Here is a 19684-nt window from a genome sequence, read left to right as displayed (position 1 = left end):
AGGGTTTTGATGTTTGCTACTTTGGGGAAGCTAATTTAATAGCTTTGTCTGCAAATAATAAGTAATACTTGAAAAGACATCCAGTGTGTTTTTCTTTGGGATTTTAGTTGTTAATGTGTAACAGATTATCCAAAGGTATGCAGGGGAAAAAAAACACCTTTGAGATTAGAAGGAATTTCTTGACATAATTAATAAATGTAGATTAGTAGTGCTGTCTTGTAGATTAGTTGTGGTGTCTTAATTGTGATTTTTAAGGTGGATGTTCAGAATTTATTTTGCACATGCGCTGAAAATTCTAGTATCTGAATCTACATGTTAAGTCATAGTCAGTTCTTGGCTTGGAACCTGGCAGGACTGCAATGGCAGTTAGGAAGAAAATGCTCCATAAAGGAATGTGAGCCGAATTAGCTCACGTCTGGGAAGTCATACCTGCCACTCGTGCTACGTTCTAAAACCCTGAGGTTAACAGGGCAACGTTGGTTAACTTTTTATTTATTGTCTGCTCTGTCATTAGTTCATTAAAGTGTCACGGTGTCTTGAATATTAGTGAATTGTAATTTCAAGGAGCACTTGGTTTACAAAAGTGAGGGTTACTAATTGTAGGCTCCCTGTTATAGAAAGATGTAGCTGGTCATATCCAAGCAAAAGACGTTGAGGAACCTGGTCCCATTGGTACTACGTCAAGCCATACAGTGAACAGCATCTTTTTCCCATTTGGTAGTCATGCTAGGAAGTCAGTGTTTGTCTGTTGAGTCCCTGTGTATGCTACCCAGTATCTCTGGTTAAAGAGCAGAATTCCCAAATTCTACTCATCTTGTTATTTCCATTGGTTTTGGTGTGCTGGGTACTGTGTTTGAACTAAAAAAAAAAAAAAAAAAAATGCATTCCGAAACAAAAGGAAGTAGTAGATTGATGAGTACTAGTGAGCAAATTACTTCATAAACCCTGTTCCTAGAAGTTTGACTGCATTTTATAAATGGAGATTTGTTGTAGTTGGATTTCCAGTTAAAAATTCCTCTCCAAAGGCATGGAGAAAAGGAAACCCTCTTACACCGTTGGTGGGAATGCAGTTTGGTGCAGCCATTATGGAGAACAGTATGAAGATTTCTTTAAAAACTAAAAATAGACTTAGCATATGATCCAGAAATCCCACTTTTGGGCATATATCCAGAGGGAACTCTTAATTCAAAAAGACACATGCACCCCAGTGTTCATAGCAGCACTATTTACAATAGCCAAGACATGGAAGCAACCTAAATGTCCATCAACAGATGACTGGATAAAGAAGTCATGGTGTGTATGTGTGTGTGTGTGTGTGTGTGTGTGTGTGTCACACATAGATACACACATACAATTCCGCCATAAAAGAATAAAATAATGCCATTTGCAGCAACAGGAATGGAGCTGGAGATTGTCATACTAAGTGAAGTAAACCAGAAAGAGAAAGAAAAATATTGTATTATACCACTTACATGTAGAATCTAAAAAGATGATACAAATGAACTTATTTATAAAACAGAAACAGACTCACAGACATAGAAAGCAAGTTTATGGTTCCCTATGGGGGAAAGGAGGGGTGGAGGGATAAAATGGAAGTTTGGGATTTGTAGATACCAACTGCTATACATAATAGATGAACAATAAGGTCCTACTGTATAGTACAGGGAACTATATTCAGTACCTTGTAATAGTCCATAAGGAAAAAGCACGTGAAAAGGATCTGGAAAAAATACATATATCTGAATCACTATGCTGTACACCAGAAATTAAACTGACTACTTCAGTTAAAAAAAAAATTCCTCTCCAGATTATTTGGTGTAATGGAAGTGTTCTGAAACTGGATTGTGATGTTGGTCGTCCAACTCTATAAATTTACAAAAAAATCATTGAATTGTACACTTGAAATGGTTGAATTTAAGCATATATGTTGTACCTCAATAAAGTTGTTAAAACCCCTCTGTGTTTGAAACCATGACTGCCTTGTTGTTTATATTTGTTTTGGATATCTTTGTGCACATACCGCAATGCCCGTAGCAGGTGTATCCCTATTCTTACAGAGTTAGAATTCCAGCAGGAATAGTGAGCAGACAGCAGACAATAAGTAAAACAAATAAGGATGTTAAAATATTAGAAGGTGAGTGCTATGGAGGAAAAATAATAAGGGAAAGAAAGCACATTGGGATGAAGGATGCAATTTGAGAGGCAGAGCAGGGCACTGGAAAAAAAATGACATGTTAAGTAATGATCTCAAGGAGGTGAAGTGTAGTTACCCTAGATAAGACAGGAGGAAAATGCTTGACATGTTCAAGAGACAGTGAGGTGGCCCGTGTGGCTTACGTAGAGGGACCAATGTGGAGAGAAGTAGGAGCTGTGATCAGGGAGGTAATTGGGGGCAGGGAGCAGATGTGTTCAGTCTTGCAGACTATTTTCCAGGTCTTTGGCTTTTCCTCTTAAATGTCGAAGGATGCTGGTGGAGGGTTTTTAGCAGATGAGTGACATGATCTGACTTAGTTTTAACAGGATCGCTGGCTGCTGTGTTGATATTAGACGGAAGGATGGAAAGATGGGTCAGCGAGTCAGGGTAGGAGACAGTCAGAGCAGTCCCTAGGACAGAAGATGACGACTTGGGCCAGAGTGGTGGCAGGTGGCACTGGGGAGAAGTAGTGAGCTTCAGGTCTGCTGTGAAGGTGCAGGCTGGGGTTTGCTGCTGAGTCTGGAGAATAAGATAAAGAAGTGAGGGAAGCCACCAAGGTTTTTGCGCTGAGCACTGAAGGATGCCCATAGGATGGTACAGACCACACTGTGTCAAGTTCAAGATAAAAGAAGGAGTGGGAATTTCAGGTTTGCACAAGTAAAATCTGATTCAAGACAAGGGTTTTATGATCAGATGTCCCCAAGGGCCTGAGGCTTCTGCCCCTTATGTCCTGAGAGGTTGAAATCAGTTAACCCTTTCAGAACAGTAGCCTTTCATGCTTGCAGAGAAGCGTTAGGCTGAGATTACTGGTGATTCCTTCATCTACCCCCAGTCTCAGAAGGAGCACACGTGCCCACTGGCATTCAAGACCTTTTGGAATAATGCGAACTTCAGACAAGAGCAATGTGGGTGTTGAGTTTTACTCACTGTTGGTTTTGATATAGTATGAACGGCCATGGAGTAGTGTGGTTGAGGCCAGTCGCTGTCCTGAAATTTACTTCTGTTTGGGATTCACCCAAAGAGTGGGAGTGGCGCTAGTTAGACCTACTGCAAAGGAAATTCAGAATGAAATATTAAGTACAGTACTTATGAGTGATGCTTAGAATCACAGTGATTTAGAGTTTAGGTTATGTGACCCAGGAAGCATTTTAAAGAAATATCTATACTTTTTCAAAATTTTGTTTCTCCTTTTTTTTTTTTTTCTCCCTGATTTAGATGTTTTTGGAGGGAGTTGGGGGAAAAATTTAATGCTAATAAATGAAAACAAGCTCTTTTTCCTAGATACTCGAAAGGTCTAAATTCCCCCTTCAAAAGTGGTCCCACTGTTGAGTACAAAGGCTGCCAAGAGAATGGAAGCTGATTACAGCCCATTTCCTCTTCTTTGTCCAACATCTTCTGAAAATGATTATTTAATGTTGAGGCTTTGTCTGCATTAGCGGTTTTATCTGCAAGGAAGGGACTTCTAATTTGCTAATTAGAGAACTTGTTTTTCTGCAACCAGGATCCTACTGTTTTGGGAATCACTAAACATTTTCTCTGGGATGTGAGCTCCTGAACTGAGAAATTCCAGCTAAGTCCATCAATATGGTGGCCAGGACTCGACATATGCTTGCACCATCCAGGGCTGGAGTTCTAGAATCCAGAAGGTAGAATATATGTTCTGTCTCCCTCTTAGTCACAAGCAATGATTCCTGACTTCAGTTTCTTTCAGCCCTACTTTTTACGCATCTTGCCAGTAGGATTCTTCATTATATTGTCTGAAAAAATAATTTTTTTTTTTGTCTTTAAGTGTTCCATCCATGAAGGAGTCCCCCATTTAACTGTCAGATTGTGCTCTGTCTTCTTAATAACAGATCTCAAATGTAGTCAGGAATAATTTTTTCTAATGATATCTGTGATACTTCAAGAACTACAGAGCCATACCTTAAGCCAAAGTTTTTTGTTTTCATTTAAGTATTTACTGCAAGTTATCTGCTCTGATGGCTTTAAAGTGAGTTGATAATTGTTTTTAAAGTGAGTTCTTTAAAGTGAGTTGATACTGCTTTTAAATGTTTTAAAACCTTTTATTACCTTAAATAGGGCAGAAACTCTTCGTTACACAAAGATGTGTGATCTTAATTAGGTGTACGTGTAATTTTCCCATCAGATTTTCCTTCCATCTTAATCTCCCAGTGTTCATGGTATTATTCTTTTCAAATTTAGTAGGCTGGTTATGGGACATTGTGCCTTTCTGTGAGTAGCTGCCGTTAGACAGCATAACAAATGGTTACTTGTTTCATTTTCCTCATCTGCCTGGTTAGCTTTGGGCCCCACCAGCAAACACAAGGTTTTATTGAAAATGTTAGTATTTTGATAATAACATTTTCTTTGCTGGTTATGAAATGCCAATGTCAAAGCTAGCTGTCAAAGCTCCCCAACCTGTCGCCCCGGCTGAGTGATTCTGTCCTTTGTGGAGAAGATTTTTGGACCTAGATGTGCAGCTCATGTTGATGTTGACCTCCAGATATGGCTAACATCGGAACTGCCCAGAAATATCCATCCATTTAAATATTACCATAGCAGGATATTTAAAATGGGGGTGGGGTGGGGGCGGGGGCGGGAGGTGTCTCTGGAGCTGAGTTTGAATCCTGGCTCCATGACTTGCTTAAGGGACCTAAATACCACATAAATTATCCTTTTTAAGCATAGTATCTTCATCCATAAACTGGAGATGGTATTGTCAGGAGCAAATAAGATAACCCATGGACCTGTAAATGATTTTTTTTTAAATTGAAGTATAGTTGATTTACAATGTTGTGTTAGTTTCTGGTTACAGCATAGTGATTCAGTTTATATATATATATATATATATATATATATATATATATTTCAGTTTTATATATATATATTCTTTTTCATCAAAAGTTATTACAAGCTATTGACTATAATTCCCTGTGCTATACAGTAGTTTGTCTGTTCTGTATATAATAGTCCCAAACTCCTACTTTATCCCTTCCCCTGTCTCCCCTTTGATAATCATCAGTTTGTTTTCTATGTCTGTGAGCCTGTTTCTGTTTCATAAACAACGTTAGTACCTAAGAATGCATGTGAAGTGGGGCTTAAAAGCTGCTTATTTACTAGGGCAGTGGTCTGGAGCTGATTACACACTGACCCTCATGTACCCCTTCTGTGTAGTAGGAATGATAGAGAAGTTCATGGTTTACAGTTGATTTCAGAATTGAGATGGTTCTTATAAAGTACTGTGCCTTTAGTAACAGTTAGTACTCAGCGTCCGCTCTTAGTACTGTTCGTGGCTATTTTGATTATTCTCAAAACACAGTTTCCTTGCTCCCACTCTTGGAGGTCGTGATATGGGTACCCAGAAATACACATTTTATTTCTAAGCAAGTTTCCTAGTCATAAAGTCCTGCCTGGGCCTTTGGTTCACCATTTCGGAACCACTGTTTCCATCATTCATAGCCATCAGTGGCCACTTTAAATCCTGAAATGAAAGTGTGTTTCACTTACAAATAGAATCCATGGTGTTTTTCTAAAGAATTTTGTTTTTCATGGGGACCACTTTCTTTGCTGTCAATATAAATAGATCCCATCTGTAACTCTTACAATTGCATTTGTTTCTTCTCTATCAATTCTAAGTTTAGTCCCTAAAAATATAATAGTGATTCCTAAGGTTTATGACGATTTTCATCAGACATCTTATTTTGATCACAAATTTCTGACTGGATGGAAAATAAGAAAGCTGGCCATTTTGTACTTTCAGTGATTTGCTCTTTTATTATGTTCCCCTTATATGCCCCATTTATATCAGGTAACCCATAGTCATCCAGTGCCTACTCTTCCCAGTATGGGTGACAAGGGTGAGGAAATTAAAGTTATGTCCCTGTCCTCAAAGCACTGTGTTCTGATATTCTGTAGGGAAGCTCCTTGTCCGCCCCTTTTTAAAGCTCTGTCGACAACATTGCTAGATTTTTCAGGTGCAACCAACACAGGTATGTGGGTTTCAGAGAGAAGCCTTGACAGGGTATCTCTTGATATTCTGAGTTAAGATGGAGAAATGAGGATTCATGGTAGATTGAAAAACTCTTCCCAGGGAATTCTGGATAATGCACCACTGTAATGATGGAGAGTTCTATCTTGGGCCCTGGCCTTTTGAGCATTTTTATCATCAACCTGACAAAGGAGATGGATTTATTAAATTTGAGAGTGGCACATTGCCGGGAGGGCCTAGGTCTGAAATTAGACGACAATATCAGGATCTCCCCAGCTCCTGAGGGGCAGGAATGATGGGTTAAAATTAAATATGATGTAGCAGAGAAGCAACAGGTAGCGCAGCCAAGTGGAAGAGGTGTACAGACTTTGGTTCAAATTACAGCCTCAGTGCTTGCATTCCTGGGAAGTGAGTCTCAGTTTTCCACCTGAAATAATGGATATATTAGTAGCTTGCAGGGTTTCCTTGTGGGGTTATGATATAAAATCACAGTGAGGAACCTAATGACTTCTTGGTAATACTGGCTTTTTTCCTAGTTATCCCATATTAAGGTTAAAATAGACTTACCTCCTTTAATATGGATCAGACTTTAACAGTCACATGAAGAAGACTGAGGATCTGTTTTGCCCACAGAATTTCATGATGCTTTTCTTCTCAACCTTATTTTCTATTATTGCCCCCTCCCTAAGTAGCCTTTGTAGACATTTTACCCTAACAACCCCCAGGTCATGAAATTTTAATACCATCGATAGACTGTATATCTGATTACGTGCTTTATGTGTGTCTGTGCTTTTAAGATGAAAAAAGAAATACATTTTTGCCCCAAAGAACAAACTTTCGTCCTAATGGGGCAATGAACCCTGTCTGTTACTGTCTTAAGAACTCAGGAGTTCCAGAGTTCATCAGCAATGTTCTTAGGCTAAGATCTCAGAAATAACGTGTCTAAAATTTTTAAATGTTTTTTTGCTGCTGTTGTTAATTGCGGAAGCACTACATGTATTCTCAAAACAAGTATCTTTCTAGATCTTAAAAGCATCTTTTGACTCCCATCCCAGAGGTAACCACCATTAACAGTTTTGCAAGCTTCCTCTTAATCTGTGTGTACTTTTTGTCTCTGGTTGTAATTTTGATTTTTTTTTTTCTTTATGTGAGATGACATAATTCTGTAATCATTGCTCTGCCACTGGCTTTTTCCCCACTGAGTGGTGTCGGATACTCCTTCCTCCGTTTTCATTTCCTATGACTCTTTCAGATTTAACTTTTAAATAGGTCTTATTAGTACGGTTCAAAGAGTATAAAGGAGTAAGTAGTGAAACATCTGTTCTTATTTCTTCTCATCTACTACCTTTATGCTTTCTTAAATGTGCTCCCAGGGATACTTCATGTCCATACAGTAAATGTATATGTATCTCTATCTATCTATCTATCTATATCTATCTATCTATCTATCTATCTATCTATCTATCTATCTATCGCCATTTATTTTCTCATTTTTGAAAGTGGTAGCGTAGTATAATGTATGTTGAGTTTTTCACTAAAGAATATAACTTGAAAGTTTGATCATTTTAGCTTTAAGAGGTTTCTTTTTCTTTCCTTCCTCCCACCCCCAAGTTCCATACTCTTCCACTGCATTGATTTGTCGAGTTTAGTGAACTAGCCCTTTGGTGATGGATATTTATTTTGTTTTTGATTTTGGATACAACCAGTGATGGGGCCTTGACTAACCTTAACCTTGTATGAATGTGAGTATATCTGTATAATTAACAGCAGGGTTAAGGGAGTACAGATTTGTAATTTTAATTGTTATTGCCAAATTATCTTCCATGAAGATTATCAGTTTCTCAGTTTTGTAAATGAAAGTTCTGATTTGAATACATCCTTGCTAACAGTATATAATCAAACCTCTTGATGTTTACAAAGTTAATAGGTGAAACAATGCACGTATATAATTTTATTTTGTGTTTCTCACTATTTGTGAGGGACCTCAGCTTTTCCTATATTAAGGCCGCATTTGTGTTTCCTTTTTATGAACTATTGGTTCGTATCTCTTGTCTATTTTTTAATGAGGTTTGGGGTCTATTGATTTTTAGACTCTATTGATAGACTAAAGAACCTTCCTTTTTGTAGGATGAATTACAGATTATTTTTGAAGATCATCTGTCTTTCGATGTCTCTTATGGTGCCTGCTGCTGTCAGAAAATTAATATTTCTTTACTGTATTTAATTTCCTCAGTCTTTCTGACTGGGGTTTTCCGTGGTAGGTAGAAGTGTTTTCCCTACTCTGAATTTCCCTGCAACTGCTTCTTGTGCTTTTACTTACTTATTTTAAATATTTAAATCTTGGATCCATCTGAAATTTTTCCTAGAGTAGGATTATCTGCTTTTCAGCCATTGTATAGTATTAAGTAATGGAAGTAGCTTGCTTAGCAAGTCCCTCCTGATGGATATTTACATTATTGCCAGTTCTTTCATATTGTAGATAAAGGGCCAGATGGTAAACATTTTAGGATTTTTGTCTCTTTCACAAGTATTCAGCTCTAGAGTTGCAGCAGGGAAGCGACCATTAGGTAATTCATATGTGAATGGGTGTGGCTGTGTTCCAGTAAAACTTTATTTACAAAAGCAGCTGGTGGGCTGGATGTGGCCCACAGGCTGTAGTTTGCAAATTCCTCTTTTGGAGTGTGGGTTAGTCCCAGAGATCTAGAAGTGACTCCTTGGTCTCTCACTTATTGGGCGAGGGCAAGTTTACTAGCTTCTGAGCCTCAATTTCTTTATCTGTGAAATGATGAAACGAATATGTGCTTGACACGAGTTGTTGAAAGGATCAAAGAAGACAAAATGTAGAAAGCTTTCCTCACAACTCCTGGCACATAGTGAACATTCTCCAAATGGATGATGCCTTACTGATGTCATTTTATTGATGTATAATATTAATGCACTCAGTCATTTATTATGCGTCTGGGACTAGGGTGTCAAAAAAGCTCAGTAATCAAAAGAAATTATATTTTAGCTTTTTTTATAATTAATTTTTAAAGCTTTTTTGGGAGGGAGTAATTAGGTTTATTTATTCATTTTTAATTTTTTTGTTTAACAGAGGTACTGGGGATTGAACTGAGGACGTTGTGCACGCTACGCACACACTCTACTGCTGGGCTGTACCCTCCCCAACCAATAGAAATTACATTTTAGTGAGATATTTTTGATTACTGATTTTTCCTTTTGCCTCGAGTTCCAGTATAACTTTACATAGCACTGTTACTGATAGTATCTTTATTTAAATTTTTTGTGTTTTGCTCATTGTGGGTATTTTGCATTCACTTTCAGCTTTAAAACACTGCATTGAAATAATTATTTACCTTGATAACTGAGTTTTGGGTGAATGCCCCAACTTAATCCTTCACTTTTGAACAGATAATTTGTTTATTGAGTGCCTTTTGTGTGCTACGTGAACCAAATAGACAAGTATCTGACATCATGGAGTTTACTTTCTCATGGACCATTTTCGGGAAAGAGAAATGAACAAAGTTAAGGAGATACAACATGGATGAGTGGCCTGTCTCAAATAGGTTAACGCATCATCTGATTTGGGGAAATGAAGGGAGTTGTTCTTGTTTTTTGGTCACTGTTGCTTCTGCTAAATTCCTCCAGTTTTCTTTGTACATTGTCTTACTGAAAGTTACCCACACTGTAAATGTGTTGAAGTAGAAGTGAAAGCAAGCGGTTCACAGTGTGTCAGAGGACGCAGGATCCATCATGCTGTTTTGGCTTTCCCCATCAGTGTGGCGCTGTGTGTCTAGACATTTCCCCAGATAGTGTTTAATAGTTAATACATTTAGGAGCATACATTCCTCCTTTTATAGTTGTCACAGGAAGGGTGTTAATCATCCTGTCTGCAGCCTCTGAAGTGTTTCCCAGTCCCACACACTGCCTCCCGCCACAGCAGGCCCCTCAGCTGTTGAGTGAGCGCCTCATAAAACTGGTTTTAATTTCTCGTTCTTTCCCTTTCAGCCCTCGTGTTGGGGGGTTGGTCTATACATAGCCCTTGCCAACACCAAGCTCCTTAATTCTGCCTCTGGAGATTTTTCCTTTTTCTTGTTCATGGTTAGGATTTGTCAGGAGCCAAAGCAACTTCCCTTCCACTGCACTCTGTGGGGCCTGGTCCTGACCATGGAGAGAAATGGTGTGAAAAAGGCCTTCCTTCCAAAGACGGGAAGTCCCAGCATTGTCTGAACCAGACTGAACCAGACCTTCACTGTCTGTTTTATTTCCCTTCACTCTGACCTTTGGGAATAATACAAGGTCATCTCAGTGGGCCTTCCCGACATAGTAACTTGTGCTGTGGTTTGTCTCAGAGGCAGAAGACTTCAGTGAGAGGCAGCTGTTCCCACGAAGACCTGCAGGGATTCTTGTCCTGTGACCTCTGTGTTACCAAGAGTTAAGAATTTACAGCTGGGGACTTCAGAGCCTTTTCCCTCTCCTTTTGTCTAAATGAGATCTTTAAACCCTTCCCAAGTTTATCCTCTCCTCTAGGGAAAGAGGAAAGGAAGAGAGAGGCAGAGGAAGGTAGGGGAATCAGGAGATGTTATCCTGCAATATTCCACCCAGGACGCATTCCTGATTCTTATCTTTATACTTTGACATTTTCGTCTTAGTGATGAATGTTGAAGGCGTTGAATGATATAACTGTTGGCCTCTTTAATCCAGCATTCTGATTGTCCTCCATAGTTTTTAGTCACAAATAGCAGAAAGGCTCCTGAAGCTGTTGTGAATATAAAGACACTTTAAAAGTGAGCCATCTAGAGGTAAAATTTGAATTTCAGGATTGGTTTGATCAGGTCCTACCTCTGTTTTTTTCCTTTTTCTTACTTTCTTTTTTTTTTGGTGGGGGATGGGTGTGCTCCTTCCTCTTTACTTGTCAGCTTTGGCTTCTAGCTCATTCCCTCTTGGTTCCAAATCATTTTACTCCTTCCTTCTTCTTCATTCACATTCAGGGAGGAGGGTAGGCTTTTCTCACAGGCTCTGAGCGAAAATCAGGAGCTCTGTTTGACTGGTACCAACCTCTTAGTCATCCCCTCTGACCAGGGAGATCCCTGGTGCTGATTGGCTTAGTCCTGGGTTGACACCCCTTCCTTAGTCAGTCTCTTGTCAAGGAGGATGGGATTAAACTAATTGCCAAATAACCAGTCAGGCTCTGTTTCTGGAGCCTGGAGCAGGGTCACACCATCTAGAGTTTAGGGTTTGGATGTGGTCCCTAGAAGAAAGTGTAGATAGTCGTGTTTGTTCAGCACTCTCAGCACGTACCTGAGTGCTGTTGGATGTGCGCTGTACGTCATAATTCGTTTAATCCTCACCACTTCCTCGTAGTTACTTTCAGGAATGAATCCAGTGAGGGTGCATGATAGCTGAAATACCCACAAAATGGTAAGTGCCTATGTGATTCTTCCGGGAGGTGTTCTTAAGTATTCTTAAAGAGTTAAGAACTCTGGGTTTTTAGAGATGATATGATACAATTTGTGTGTAAGGAAATTGAATCACAATAAGACTTAACCGCTGCCACATTCAGCTCCACTTTGCAGAGTTGAAACTGGAATGAAAAGAGCCAATTTGTGACCTGTCACCACCTGTCCCTCTGGCACTCCTGACAGACATTGGTAATTGATCTTGTCTTTATTGATAAGTAATTACACAGACATTTGGAGCTAACACGTGGGTTAAAGCTGATTTGCCATCCTTGAACTGGAACTCAGATGGCAAGTCTGCTTACCCAGTGTTCTTTCCACCATGCCACGTGACCTTTTTAGTCTCTGGACAATTACTTATGTTGTTCTGTGGGAACAGTCAGAATTCTGCAAGAGCAGATCTTTGTCTTATGAAGAGTGCTGATTGCTTGAAGACACACTTGACTTGAAGGTTGAAGACTTCAGGTCAGAACCAACTTACCTAGAGTTTATAAACATTTGAGATGTTTGGCATTGGACAGTAAGAACTGACTTTTTTATTGATAGCTCAGATGCTTTCTGTAGCCAATTCCATGTTGTGCCTACAAGAAGCAGAAACAAAGTTGGCCCACCTTTGAACAATATTAGTTACATTTTGAATGAATAAACCATTCCAGTTAGTAGTAAAATTTTGATTGCTTGTTTGGATATGAGTAGACTCAACCTGAACGATACAAGTTTTTAATCCCAGGTACACTAAACATACATAGTTTCAGACGTTATCTTTGAAGGACCTTCAGAATCCTCCAGTCCATGAATTATATGCATGCTCTTGGGGGGGCTTTACTACTATCATTTCACACACCCATGCAGACATCAGTCAGTCAGTCAGTCAGTCAGTCAACCCTTTTTAGCCTCTGCTCAAGCCTGGAGGTCTGTGGCTCATAACTACCAGGTAGTCATGATTGGCATCTTCATTCACTGTAATACCCTCATTTTTCAGAACAGCAAAATAGGTTCCAGAGAGACCTTCAGCATCTAGGACCCCCAGTTTAGAGATTTGTGCTGTTTCACATTTTACCTGAAATTCGTTTGAAACATCTAGTCCTAAAATAGACATTCTGGGAAATAAAACAAATAACAGTTGATATTTAAAAAATCAATATAAAGTGGTTCCCATTTCTGGTGTTATTTTCTGATATTCTGGTATTATGATTAGCTGTTGATAGTTACCTGAAGACACACCATCAGTACGAAATGGAGGAATGAAGTTTTTATACCTAAAATTTAAAACCAAAATATGTGCCAAACTATTTTATTGCCTAGAAGGTGAATTTATGTTTTCTTAATTGGCTTAAAAATTCAAAAATTCCTGTCAAAGCATTGAACAATTTCATACCTATACATGAGTGAATAAAGTGAAAAACAGCAGGGATCAGCAATATGAATGCTTTTTAGCACTTTTTCCTTTTTTCATAACTACAACAATAAATGCACAAAAGATAATTAAGCAACCGGGAGTGAAAAATGCAAAAGAATCGTTAAGTCCCATAAAGCTTTTTAATTAAAAAATGGAATAGTTTAAAGATGTGTTTTAGATTTGGGAGAAAAACCATTAATTATAATGTTAGGTAAAAAAATGAATACACATATTTTTGGATTGTTGCTCTTAGTTAAAAGTAGACACCAAGATGCAGGGTAATAACCCTGGATCCGGGTAATATTTTTAATATAAATTCCTTGAGGGAGGCATTAATAAGCATATTTGACTAGAAACAGCACATAACATGTATATTAGTTTTGTTTTTAATTAGATTTAGACAGAATTCATTATTTTTAATGGCTTTTCATTAGTGAAAAGAAACCGTTACTTGGATGTATTACAGTAAAATAAATTCAAGGTGTGTGCTTATTTTCTGCAAGGAACCTCTTAGGTATTTAAAGAAACCATTGTTTGGAATACAAATCATAGACAGGTATTTGAAATTCCTTGCTTTCAGACAAAAGTATGATTTATATGCGATAAAAACAGCACTTTTATCTCTTTTTCTCAAGTCAGGTATTAATAGTGAAATACACAGAAGTGAGATGGTTTACTTAAACTGTAGAAAAGTCTTGCTGCTGACCAGTTGTATTTGCTGATTGTGGATTTTCAAGTAGTATTGCTGGAGGTGGGGGACAAGATTGAGCTGTTCCTCTCACATTTTTATTGAATTCTTCTTTGAACACAGTGACTTAGTTTTAGTTCAGAATTTATGCATTTCAGCCAAGTTCTTCAAGTCAAATCTGCCTTAAAGAAACACAACATCAGGCAGGATCTCAGATGTGAGCCCAGATTTGCAGTATTTGCTGTTATTTTCACGTGGGGAATTGTCTGCCTTAAACAGGCCAGTTGGAATTAATCTCCAGTTGTGTGCTTTATTCACCCTGCTGTAGAAATACGTCTTCCTGGTTCTAGTCTACTGAATTGTAGCATCTCAAAATGAGAAAAATACAATGACGTGTTAATGGTACACCAAGGAGGTAAGAATGAGTTCTTTTAATGCACAGATGAGCCATAAATTAAGCTAATAATGTTGTTCCTTAAGCATTATTTTTAAAGGTGAATTTCTCCCAATTTTATAAGGTTTTTATGTAACCTTAAATAATGAAATGTCACCCACAAGCTTGCTGTGTTTTCTAGGCCACCCCTCTTTTCCTTTGCTCTGTGCAAATTCCTTTCCTACAAAGAGAATATGACAACAATCCTGGCGTTATCTTACTTATAAATCAGTGTCCATTGTCTTCTTCTGTTAAGCCGTAGACCTGCTTCCAAGTATGTAACAGTAAATCCAGTAAAATCTGGGTGTTAAAATGTAACTCATTTAGCAAAACCTAGATTTCATTTGGCTTCTGTGCAGTTTCAGAAATATGTCCCATCTTGTCAGAGGAACCACAATAGAATGACAAAGACCCTACAGACAAAAATGAGCGAGGAAACACATTGGTCACTATTAACTGACTCCAACCTTTATTCAGAGCTCATGCATTTTCTCACTAATTTCCATGTTTGGTTCCACCATTCAGTCTCGGAATAACACATTGCTTTTTCTGTCACAGCTTCTAAGTCATCTTTGATCTACAACTGTTTTTCAGTCTTTCCTTGTTTTTCATGACCTCAATATTTTTGAGGCGTTACTCGCCAAGTATTTTATAAAATGTTCCTAGTTTGGGTTTGTCTGATGTTTTCCTCGAGATCGGTCTGGGGTTACAGATTTTTAGAAAGAATCCCTTCTTCTCATGTCCTATCAGGATGTGAGTGACAATCTGAGTTATCAAACATGAGGTAAACCTTCATCACTTGGCAGGGAAGGGTATAGCTCAAGTGGTAGAGCGCATGCTTAGCATGCACAAGGTCCTGGGTTCAATCCCCAGTACCTCCTCTAAAAATAAACAAACCTAGTTACCCACTCCCAAGATAAAAAATAATTAAGTAATACAATGATAAACAAACAAACAAATAAACCTTCATCACTTGGCTAAGGTACTATTTACTGGGCTGCTCCACTGGGAATTTGCCTTTTTTGTCATTTTCTACTCCATTTTTGGAAGCTCATTACTAAATGCTTCGGGCATTGGGATTGAACTTCACCTCGTGAAGGGTCAACTGCACTTGTGACTCCTTGTCTTCTGCCCAAGTGGGGGAAGTGCCTAGGCCTAGTAAACTTCCCTCTAATCTTCAAGGAGTGATTTCCTTCAGATGTCATCTCCTCTGGAAGTCCTATCTTTGTGGAGGTGAGGGGCCCTTTACTCTGTATATCACAAGATGCCTGCAGCCACCTGCCTTAGTCCTTGGTTGGAATGCACTGTTGTTTCCTCCATTGTATAGTGAGGTTCTCAAAGGGTTGCTTCACATTTTAGAACACAGTAACGATGGCAGTAATCATAGCAGCCACCTCTGGCGGAGTTTGTTTTGTTTGGTGCCGTTCTAAGTACTGTACATGGATTCTCTCACATAATCCTTGCAACCCCCACCTTCGATACTGACACCGCTGATTTTCCTCCACTGAGCCACAGGCAGCTTAAGTCACCCAAGGGAACCCCAAGGGAACTGTGGCAGCTCTGTCCCCTGACACCCATTTATGGCACTGAGCCTGGTACCGAGCAAGTGTTGAGTCAGTATTGAAATGACTACTGTGATGACTTGATGAGCAAGGCTGATCTTCCTTCTTGATTGACCTTCTTTGATTAGAGAGCTCTGTTAAAGCATAGGAAAAAAAATTCAGTCTTAGAAATAACTGTGCTTCCCAAAAGGCACTGAAAGCTAAATTCTATCACATTCCTTTCTTTTATAAACCATAATTGCCCTTGGTGGGCTTGTTAAGTTTGCACACAGATTCTATCATGCCCATCACGTGTTTGTTGCTTATTTTATCGTATCACTGTTCAGGTTAATTTAACGTATTAATAAACAAAGGAAGGCATACTTCCTTCTGAGGTTGACATCCTTGACTCTTGAGACCAGGGGAGTGAAGAAGTCTTGGTAAGAAGTCAGCAGATAGAAGTATAGAATTCAGACCCAAACAGTGCACAGAAAGCATGCTGTAGTGTAATGTCATTTGAAGCCAGAACTGTGGAAGACCCTTTAATCTCATCTTCCACTTCATACATTTGTGCCAAAAATACACATAACCACGACGCACTGTGTGTAGGGTTCTGTGCTGGGTCCTGGAATACAGTTGAACAAGACAAAGAAGAAACCTGTTCTCATAGAGAAATGAGCTAGTGGGGAAGCCAGACGTTAATGGAGTAAAGAATAAATTACATTCATGATAAGATGTCCATAGGAAAATAAGAACCCATTGCCAGGAAAGTACACAACCTAGTGTATTTTTCATGGAAGCCTCCCTCACTAGAAGTCATTTAGTCTGAGATCAGACCTTCAGCCAGGAATTTCACATGCATTCACTGAATTCATTCAGAAGAGAATATTTTTCATCGTAGATTGAGTGAGAATGGCTGTTAGATTTCCGTGGTACTAACATGCCGGCAGTGTGTGTCCATCAAGACCTCATTCCTCCCAGACTCTCAGCAGGTGAATGGGAAATTACTTTTGGCAGCCAAACCGCCCTGTGGTTTCTACCCCTGAGCCCCGTGCCTCCCTTTTGAGAAGGTAGCCTTGCACGTTAGGTTGTCCTGTTGGACTTGGTGGGCTCCTCAGAATGGGTCCAGCTGCCAAAATGCACGTATTCGAAGAAAGAGTCAGTAAGAGGAAACTGAAACACACACGTCTCTTTTTTCTTTTTTCAGGTTAGTTAATGTCAGGCCTGAGAGAGGAAGGCTTCTTACTGATTGTTTTTACTCCCCTCAAAACTAGGTGTAAGTTAACCACAGTCTTTATTTAGTGCCATGTTTTTTACTTAAAGGCGTTTATTCAAAGTTCTGAAAAACAAAGCATTTGCTGCTGTGAGCCTCGTGCAACTGGAAATGATTAATAGTGTAATTCTCAGTCCTTTGTAAAGTGTCTTTAACACTGAAGAGATTTATACAGTGTGGACTGGCAGTGGTGCTTCAGTGTGAGAATGGGTAATCGATACTTGCAAGCTTGGAAAAAGTGTTCTATTTCCTGCACTAATGACATAGGGGTTTTTGCAAGGCAAGGGTGTCTGGAGCATGAAGCACTCCAAAGAAGAATTAATTTAAAATCTGAAGTGGAAGATCAGTTTCAATTAAAATTGCACTTGAACGTATATTGGGTAGAAGTGTGAAAGCAAGCATGCAGTCGGCTTAAATCTTCAGATTGTTACCAGTGAGTAAATGAATCTCACTGCTCTGAACCCTGATAATATTTTTATAGAGTGCTAAAGTATATTTCACCCCTGTCTGGAAGATTATGAGAAATGATGTGAATGGCAAGTACTTTTCAGAGGTAACAGAGTATTTTTTTTTTTAATTTTATTAGTACGATAACTACAAGATGTCTGTGTATTTTCACAACTGTTGGCTTGTCTTCATATTTCTTTGGAGTCATGTGTTTGGATGGATTTTACCATGCATTTTTTTCCCCATTGAGTGTAATTTTATTGTAGTAGTGAGTTTCTAAAAGGCATTATCCACACACACACCATATTTTTTAAATATGGTTTTAAAATACCATATTAAAACATGAGTTTCCATAATTCAAGCATACAAGCCCAACTGTACCTAACCACAATTTACATTTTGGTCAGCCATCCAGTATATCAGCGAGCCCTTTATTCAATTGTTCAATGGATTCTTTTGGCATCTGGAAGAAAATTTAGAGCGGATGGGATAATTGGACCCACTCCTTCTGTCCCCTTTACCCTCCTTTTTTTCCTTCAAATATATTGATGGAAGATGAAAATAAAGTTTGGCTGGAACATAGGCGAATGCTCGCTCTGTTCCTCTGTGACTCATCACAGTCTTAGGGGATCTGACCAAGAGGAGGAGCGACACGAGGGAAGAGCCCTAGACAATGCCTAGTTTAGTTGGGAGGCCTACAGTAAGGGCACTGGTGATGCTAACTTTTTCTAGGAAGTGTTAGGACATTTATAAGTGACTTCGAAAGCGCCCCGAGGTTGCTAAGTCTCTGCCAATCAGCGAACGTGTCTTTTCTGATACTCTTTTATGTTACTGGGAAAATGACCCAGGAATAGAGCGAGGCCGAGTTATTTGTCAAAGAACCAGCATGTGAATCAGTTTTAAGGAGCTTCGGCGGTTAATTTTGCAGCCATGAAGCGTCTTTACTATGACCGAAAAAATTTTCTGCAGTTGCCCCTTTGTTCATGGTACCTCTGTTCTTATCAGCTGGGAGCTGTGTCAGACTCGGGGACGGGGAAGCCCGTGGCCAACGCGTGTGTGGTAGTGGGTTGGGCGCAGGTGTGGACTCTTTTTCAGTAGGAAGGAGATTTACCCCAAAGTGTCCTGTGCATCACACAAGGCTGGGTATAGACTGAGGCAGAAAAATACGGGTTCATGGATGGGTCGGACTCCTAAAGTCACTTTGGCCATTAATTCTCTTTTATCTGATTTGAAAGCTGATCTGATTTTAAAGGTTAAAAAAAAAGTGTATTTCTATATTTGTTTATACACACACTAAACTTTATTGATTGGGAAGCTTAAATTTTATCTTCTAAAAATTATACAGTTTAGACTTATTCTGCATCTGATTCTCAAAAAGAAATTTATCTTTAATCTTTCTAGCAAAAGCCTTTTTTTCTTTTTTCAGCTGACTACTTCTGCTTTGTCATGTGAAGAAGGTTAGAAGTAGAGTGGGGAAAAGTTACAGGGCTTGTTGTCAACTTGGTAGACGTCTCGCCTGGGGTAGTAGGGCAGTTGCAGTGTGTTTCCTCTGCCTGTTTTTGATTGGTGCGCATCTGGGACTGTGTGTTACAGCAACATTCGCTTCCTCTCTTTCTGTGCCATATGTCTCCCAAAGTCTTCTTTTACATGAATGCAGAGTCCAGTCTGAAGGTAACTTTATGCCCCCACATCCGATGACAGAGGGATTGAGAAAGAGAAGTGAATGCCTTGTACAAACTGATTAAGCTGAAGAATCTCTCACAGTTACCCAGAAGGAAAACCCTGCTTCATTGCCTGCATTATTTATAATGACTCTCATCCAATGTTGTGTTGCTTTTAATTTTGATTTTTTTTTTCCTTTTCCAGTTCAAAAACTCTCAGGAGCATAGAAGAAAGTTGTGTTCAGTGTAGTATTATTCACGATAGCAGACCGTCCTAAACTGATTAAGGTGTTTTCTCCTGAATAAGTAAGTGTTCTCCTTATTTTAGGAAACTTGCTTAAATTTTTTTAGAGAGTATGGACAACTCTCTGACAGCCCTTCTGCTCAGCCCCCTTAGTCTGATTACAGAGAAAGTCAGCAAATGTTTGATTACAAATCAAGAAACAAAACTATCTTAAGTAATGTATCTTTTCTTTAATTTTCTTGCCCTATCAAGCAAGTGGCTTGGATTCATGGTTTTCCAGTGCACGGAAGTCTTTGGAGTGGGCCATACAGGAAAATGTATGTTAGGAGATGCAGTGCTTGGCTTTCCTATGTCTGG

General features: G+C 39.0%; 1 protein-coding gene across 1 annotated transcript in view; it reads left to right on the top strand.

The window, feature by feature from the left end:
• The window catches only part of PTPRG (protein tyrosine phosphatase receptor type G), a 654052-nt gene that overhangs the window by 344400 nt on the left and 289968 nt on the right, over positions 1 to 19684 (top strand).

This window comes from Camelus ferus, chromosome 17 (genome assembly GCF_009834535.1).
Source record: "Camelus ferus isolate YT-003-E chromosome 17, BCGSAC_Cfer_1.0, whole genome shotgun sequence".
NCBI classification, from domain to species: domain Eukaryota; kingdom Metazoa; phylum Chordata; class Mammalia; order Artiodactyla; family Camelidae; genus Camelus; species Camelus ferus.
Note: the sequence above shows the minus strand (reverse complement) of the source record. Positions and strands in the feature narration are given on the sequence as shown.